Source organism: Podarcis vaucheri, assembly GCF_965113315.1.
Source record: "Podarcis vaucheri genome assembly, chromosome: 5".
In the NCBI taxonomy this organism is placed as follows: Eukaryota; Metazoa; Chordata; class Lepidosauria; order Squamata; family Lacertidae; genus Podarcis; species Podarcis vaucheri.
Window position 1 is genome coordinate 84,822,490 of NC_138763.1, and position 7,961 is coordinate 84,830,450.

The following is a 7,961-nucleotide window of genomic DNA, read 5'->3' on the forward strand; positions in this document are numbered from 1 at the left end:
GAAAATGCCCCTGAACAGAACAGGACCAGCAGCCTTTCAAATCCTGTTGGGACCCTTCTTGCTCCTTCTGTTATAGTACTTGTATCACTTCTGAACCAGCGTCTTCAATACCATCATTTGGCCATCAGGGATGAGGACATTCTAGCGCAGTAGAAACCAAGCCAAGCCATTCCCTTGACTTGCAAGCCTCCATGGTGGTGACAGGAGGAGGAGGTGAAGGTAGTTATGATTAGATGGGCTCAGGACATTGGACATCCCATCTTGATGAGTGAGTGGGAAACACTCTGGAAAATAAACATGAACTTTGCAGCATGCTACACCATGAAAGAAAACATGTTAAAGATGCAATATAGATGGTCTCTCACCCCATCAAAACTTTCAGATATATATAAAAACATAGCAAACAACTGTTGGCTGTATGGGGAAGGTGAAGGAGATACATATCACATGTGGTGGACATGCAGAAAGATTAGAGAGTTTTGGAATCTCATTTATGATGAGCTGAAAAAGATCTTTAAGTTAACTTTCTTAAAAAAGCCAGAAGCCTTTCTGCTTGGAATTTCAGGTAAAGGCATTCCAAAAAATCTAAGAGAATTTTTTCTATATTCAATGGCTGCAGCCCGTTGATCGCAATGAATTGGAAAGAGGGGAAAAATCCAACCTCATCAGATTGGCAGTACAAATTACTGGAATATGTGGAAATGGCGCAATTGACTAACAGGCTAAGACAATCATGTATTCAAAATTGGAATATGTATAAGAGATATCTACAGAATAACAGCGCTACAATATCTGTGGCAGCATTTGAATGACTCTTGTCTAAACGAACTGTTAAGAAACAAGCAAAAAGGTATGAATTGTTGTAAGAAAGTATTAGAAATTACAGAAAGAGTTCAGGTAATAATGATAAGTACATTCATCACCAGAAAGGTTATATGCACCGGGAAATGATAGGAAGTCTATTCTATGTTAGCGAAAAGATAGGAAAAAAGAGATTGCATAAATTCAATTTAAATTTAATTTTTGTAAACATATATAAGATTATTAGTACATGATTGTTTTCATCTTGGTATATTGTGTATATTATCTATGAATTTCAATAAAGTATTTAAACTGGGGTGGGGGGAGAGAGACGTCTGGGCTTGGCAGCCAGAGTCTTCCGGTCAACACCTCCAGCCTTACAGGCCCCAAGGAGATGTACTTTGCCATGGAGAGCTTATGCTGATTTACGGACCAGCACTGCTTGCCTGGGTGCCTCTCTGCTTCTTTATGCTCAGCATGTCTCTTCATAAATAAACAGTTATCGTAAAAACAGCACACGTCTCCAGTGCTCTTTCCTCACAAGGAAACTAAATTTTGTGTAGCACTGCTTCTGAAACTTCTCACTGCTTGGGGAAGGAGGGAGTGTGTAACACCATTATTGCAAGAGACAATGTGGCCTGTTAGATTTCATTCAATTATTAGTTGAAAAGGGAAGCCTTTTTTTAGTTTAGGGTGTGCATTTGCCACAGAGAAGAAGAGATGAAGGCTGCAGGAACCAGCAAATATTCCTTTTAATAGCCTATATGAGGCCCCACAAGTGGAGCTTCCTTTTGCCTATATTTAGAAATTGCCAGTGCACAGAAAGAGCATAAATGCTTGTCCATTGTCTGTTTCGTTAACATAGTTATTTGGATGGATGCTGGATCCATCTGTTGTGCTGCCTGCTGTCTTACTGTTTAAAAGGCTGATACACCACACATGGCTCGTAGGAAAGGAGCCCTGAGAGCCGACAAGGCTTCAGTGCTTACGTCCCATTCGATTATCTTCATATGAATTAAACCATTTCCAGAAGGGAATGCATTTTGCTTTATTTATTTATAGTTTGATTCTGTGCAACAATGAAATCTGTAGCTTGTTGGAGCAAGGGAAGAAGAAATTCCACCAGCGAGATCTCCGCCACTCATCTTACATGCAGGACAAATTGATTTTGAGGATGTTGATGCTTGTCGGCGTTACTGTTTTAGATTTGTGGCTATGTGTCCTGCTTTCGAATGCCATCTATCTGTGACTTCTATTGTGTGTTTTCAAAGGTGTCTAGTGCAGTAGAGAAAATGAGCTGCTATGAAAATAAGAATGCTCTGTGAACTCCTGGTTCAAATCTTGCTTCATCCCTAATTCACTGGGAAGCCTCAGACGAACCGCCATCTCAGCCTTAGAGATAATAAAACTAGTCTATTTTACAGGGCCGTTGTAAGGATTATTGAGGGCTTGTGAAGTGATTTGTGTGTGATTTGGTCCCTGTGAGTGATGGGGGGGGGGGAGAGAGGGAATTACCACAGGGACCCTCCTTGCTTTCTGTCACCAGCAGTCATAACCCAGATAAAATAGATTATTAGCCTGGTAGCTTCCCTTGTGAGGAAGTTTTGCACAGAATGAGTGCTGCTACAGAGATGACTACTCAGAGCTGCCAGCCTAAATTTAGGTGGTCAAGCAGGGCTTTCTACAATGATTTATGGACTGCAGGGGCACTTTATGGGTCAAGAGATTCCTTCTAGTACCCTGGCGGCGGTCCATTTAGGGCTTTGGATTTAAGAACCAGCACCTTAAATTGTGTTTGGAAGCAAACTGATAAGCAGTGTCGATTTTATATAGGGTTAAAGGTAAAGGTAAAGGGACCCCCTAACCGTTAGGTCCAGTCGCGGACGACTCTGGGGTTGTGGCGCTCATCTCGCTTTACTGGCCAAGGGAGCTGGTGTACAGCTTCCGGGTCATGTGGCCAGCATGACTAAGCTGCTTCTGGTGAACCAGAGTAGTGCACGGAAATGCCGTTTACCTTCCCGCCAGAGCGTTACCTATTTATCTACTTGCACTTTGACCTGCTTTTGAACTGCTAGGTTGGCAGGAGCAGGGACCGAGCAACAGGAGCTCACCCCATCATGGGCATTTGAACCACTGACCTTCTGATCGGCAAGCCCTAGGCTCTGTAGTTTAGACCGCAGTGCCACCTGGGTCCCATAGTGCCACCTGCACTATGGGTTAATATATTCCAAACATGTTCCAGATCATATAGACAAGACAATGCACACAAGAACTGCTCTGACAGTTTACCAAGCATAAGTAGTCAGGGTCAGAACCTTCTTCCATTAACCTCCCCCCTCCATGCATTCAGTAAACACAGATGGTCTTATGCACAGGATTATTCTTGGTCTACCTTGTTCCAGGACGCTGCCTTCAAGCAGCTCATCAAGCTTTGTCCAGACCTTCAACAGATGTAAAACCTCTATAGCACCACTGACTCTCAGGAGCTGTGCCAATTTGCAAGAGCTATAAGCTAGGGTTTGACCCAGGATCTGAGAGCAAATGTGCCTGGCCTGCTGGTTTCAATGATCCTCAAACTGAACCCACTCCCAAAAATCAATTAGACAGCACTTTGTTTCTTATCGCAGTAGCAGCAACCACAGCACTCTCCTGGAAATGGGAAGAAAGGGCAGAGGGAAATAACCACAGAACAAAAAGACAGGGGGGGAAATATATAATCTGGGATAATCAGTGGACTTTCTGGGATCCCAACCGCAAATCCTTTGACAAAATACAAGGAGACAGAAGGGACTTGGTTTCAGATGGAAAGTCAGCTAAATAGGTGAATGAGTCCCCTTTAAACTGTCATCATTAATTTGAGCCAAATTTAATTTTAAAAAGCTAAACCAAAACAGCTGGATCTAGGAAGTGATGCTGACCTCTGCACTGGCTGTTTTCCTGTTCTCCGCTCAGTTGATCATCAGCTTCCACTTAAATCAGACTAGAGGAGCCGACACGCTAGCTAGAATCTGTTATTTTCTGAATATTATTTTCTGACATTATCAGCTTGAAGCTAACTCCATTTCCTGAAAAGGAAGCTCTCTTGAAGTATCCTCTTTATTGGTTCAGCTGAAATATTTAGGTTCCAATCCAAGAAGCATTATGCCAAAACCAATGGGATGCCATTTCACCAAATGGCTGGAATGAATATGGAAATGTAGTCATAGTTGGAGAAGAAGCAGTACCTTTATGACATCAGCCACCATTCGCCCAATCCCTGCTCTTATCTCAGATATCTTTTCCAGGCATGCAGATTGGCTCTGAGTTGAGGGTGGAGATCCATTAAGGTGGAAACCACCATCTGCACAACGTAACACTCAAACTGTGGGTTGTTTACATTTAGCAGAACATATTTTGTAAAGCTGGGCCTGGTTGCAAGGAAGATGCAGAACACAAAACTTCTGCTAGGCAGGAGACATACAGCCATCTGCTAAAAACTTGCCTTTAATACTACTACTACTACTACTACTAATAATAATAATAATAATTAAAAAAAAGGTCCGTATAGTAAAAGCTATGGTTTTCCCAGTAGTGATGTATGGAAGTGAAAGCTGGACCATAAAGAAGGCTGATCGCCGAAGAATTGATGCTTTTGAATTATGGTGCTGGAGGAGACTCTTGAGAGTCCCATGGACTGCAAGAAGATCAAACCTCTCCATTCTTAAGGAAATCAGCCCTGAGTGCTCACTGGAAGGACAGATCCTGAAGCTGAGACTCCAATACTTTGGCCACCTCATGAGAAGAGAAGACTCCCTGGAAAAGACCCTGATGTTGGGAAAGATGGAGGGCACAAGGAGAAGGGGACGACAGAGGACGAGATGGTTGGATAGTGTTCTCGAAGCTACCAGCATGAGTTTGACCAAACTGTGGGAGGCAGTGGAAGACAGGAGTGCCTGGCGTGCTCTGGTCTATGGGGTCACAAAGAGTCGGACACGACTAAACGACTAAACAACAAACAACAATAACAACATCCATTTAGGGCTACTCATGTTGCATGGAGCTCCAGCTCTCATTCTTGCCATGCTAGCATGCTGCTGCTTTAGCACAGCCTGAATTTGGAGAGGTATTACAACTTGCATACCTCAACTACTCCATCTTTGAAGTTCAGTACACTCCATCAGGTGAAATTAGGCTGCAGTTCAGCCTGGTACCTAGCTGCACATATAGCTTATAAACATCTATTTTACTATAAATATAATTTTAAATAAACAAGATATAAATAAACAGTTCAAAAAAGAACACCTCCTATTGACTACTCAGTTCATGTGGTAAGACCCAATCAGTCTTACCCCATTGTGTTAGCACTCAATAAAAGAACTGCTAATTATTTTAGTAAGTGCAAGGGCCAGCATTTTTTAATTGCTTTCTTGATTATAAAGAGAAGCATGACGGCCTATCATTAGAGCAGAGAGGCATTGACTATATCAACACCGAATTTTTATTACATCGCAAGTATATAAAACAAGAGCTTTCTGTTTTGGTACTGTACGCTTTGCACCATATCGACTTACTTTTATTGATCTTTAATAAAAAATGTATAAGTTGAAAGTGTTTTCCCAAACGGCATAAATTAATCGTTAGTGCTCCACAGAAAACAAGAAATTGCACTGCAGTAATTAACATTTCCTGGCACCTAATCTGAAAGAGCGCATTGCAAGAAACAGGCCTCAAGGTGTTGTGGAAGTTTAAGAATGCCCCCAACACTAGTGTATGCCTGTTCACCATTCTTATCCCTTGATGCCAAGATCTTTTTATATAAGTGGGCATTTTTGTTTTTAAATGCTATTACCCTTCTCAGCACAAGCTCATTGTCAGTGTTCAACTCAGCTCAGGTCTGGGAGGCTCACCCCGTTGTCCTTAACCCTGAGGAGGTAGCTAAAGAGCAACAAAGCATTTGACTCAGGAAGCCAAGTTGGCTTTAATAATCAGTTAGGCAGCAATAGAAATGTCAATAAGAGTGAGACATACTGTACAAAGCAGAAGGCCATAGGAGTGTTGATTTGAAGACATCTCATACTGCAGGTTTTCATCTCATCTAGGGAGCTGATATAGGGAGCTGGCTGGAAGCCAGCTGGAGCCTGACAAGGGTCTAGTTGGATGGTCAGCAAGACTATATTTCTTCGCCCTATGCTACCAGCTTCTAAAATCTAGGCTTTCATAGCAACCTGAAGGTCAATAACTACTGGTTGCAATGTTGTTGTTGTTGTTTAGTCGTTTAGTTGTGTCCGACTCTTCGTGACTCCATAGACCAGAGCACGCCAGGCACTCCTGTCTTCCACTGCCTCCCGCAGTTTGGTCAAACTCATGCTGGTAGCTTCAAGAACACTATCCAACCATCTCGTCCTCTGTCATCCCCTTCTCCTTGTGCCCTCCATCTTTCCCAACATCAGGGTCTTTTCCAGGGAGTCTTCTCTTCTCATGAGGTGGCCAAAGTATTGGAGTCTCAGCTTCAGGATCTGTCCTTCCAGTGAGCACTCAGGGCTGATTTCCTTAAGAATGGATACGTATGATCTTCTTGCAGTCCATGGGACTCTCAACAGTCTCCTCCAGCACCATAATTCAAAAGCATCAATTCTTTGGCGATCAACCTTCTTTATGGTCCAGCTCTCACTTCCATACATCACTACTGGGAAAACCATAGCTTTAACTGTACGGACCTTTGTTGGCAAGGTGATGACTGGTTGCAATAGGAACCAACTAATAGTCCTTTAAGTATCACCACAAAAACAAATCATATACATTTTCCCCTCTTTTCCAGTGGTGACCTTGAGTATGAAATCATTGAGGATGTATCTCCAGCTTTGATACTTTGCTGCCATCCAGGCTGTTCCTCTGAGAAGATGCTATGCATCCTTTCCTCATTTCTTTTCTACCTCACCTCTCTGGGTTAGTGTGCATGTGTGTGTGTGTGATTTCTTTGCTTCAAGCCTTGCCACTCTGCCTGGCTGGGAGGCAGAGCAATTTTTTTTGGTTTCCATTAGCAATGTGCAAGCTCTACTCCACTTCTATCTGGGCTACTAATTACGAGCTTTCTCTGAGAACGTTTTTTTTAAAAAAAGATCTTTTCTGAGAATTCCAAATTAGCTCATAATTTTCTGTCACATGCATATTCTTGAAGCGTTGTTTATAACATCAAATGGTCTTCTGGCAACTTAGACCAACAGCTTTATTCTGGCATGTTCTTTCAGGGTACATATATGTATAAACCAGAGAAAAGGAACCTTCTAGATGCTGGACCACAGCTCCCATCTTTCCTGACCTTTGGCCATGCTGACTGGGGTTGATGGGAGTTGGAGTGTAGAACATCTGAAAGGCCACAGGTTCCCCATCCCTAATCTAAATTAAATATAATAAACACTGTGGCTGATCTGCACTATACATTGCATGGGCAATGGTCAGTCTGATGGGACTTGTAGACCACAAAATATAGAGGGTACCAGGTTGGGGAAGTGTGCAAATAGCTCAAGAGGAATCAGTGCTAAAGCTGACATCTGTATGACATTCAGTCCTGTCCCAAATATGTTTACTTGGGTATCAGCCCCACAAATTTCACTGCAGCTTACTTCAGCATATGTGATTTCAGCATCAGAGTAACCATCTATCTCTTCAAAGGCAAATTAAAGGCTGTGTATACCTTTAAAGCATATCCAAAACACATTCTTCCTCTCAAAGAATTCTGGGCACTGTAGTTTGTTATGGGTTGCCGGGAGTTGTAGCTCTGACGGGTAAAATACATTGCCCAGAATTATTTCAGGGAAAGAATGTGCATTAAAGGTCTAAAGTGAATGTGGCCCCATTCACAACATGTCTTTAAAAAAGCCCATAGCTACGGTAATTCCTCTATAGGGATATGGCATAACCATTCTTAGTATAAGCTGTAGGAAAGGTGAAACTGGCACAAACAAGGTTTAGTTACATCAGGATTAGATCACAGTAAGTTGTAGGAATGCAAGTGTGTCCATTTAAAGCCCTAAACAGCCTCGGTCCTGTATACCTGAAGGAGCGTCTCCACCCCCATAGTTCAGCCCGGAGACTGAGATCCAGCGCCGAGGGCCTTCTGGCAGTTCCCTCATTGCGAGAAGTGAGGTTACAGGGAACTAGACAGAGGGCCTTCTCGGTAG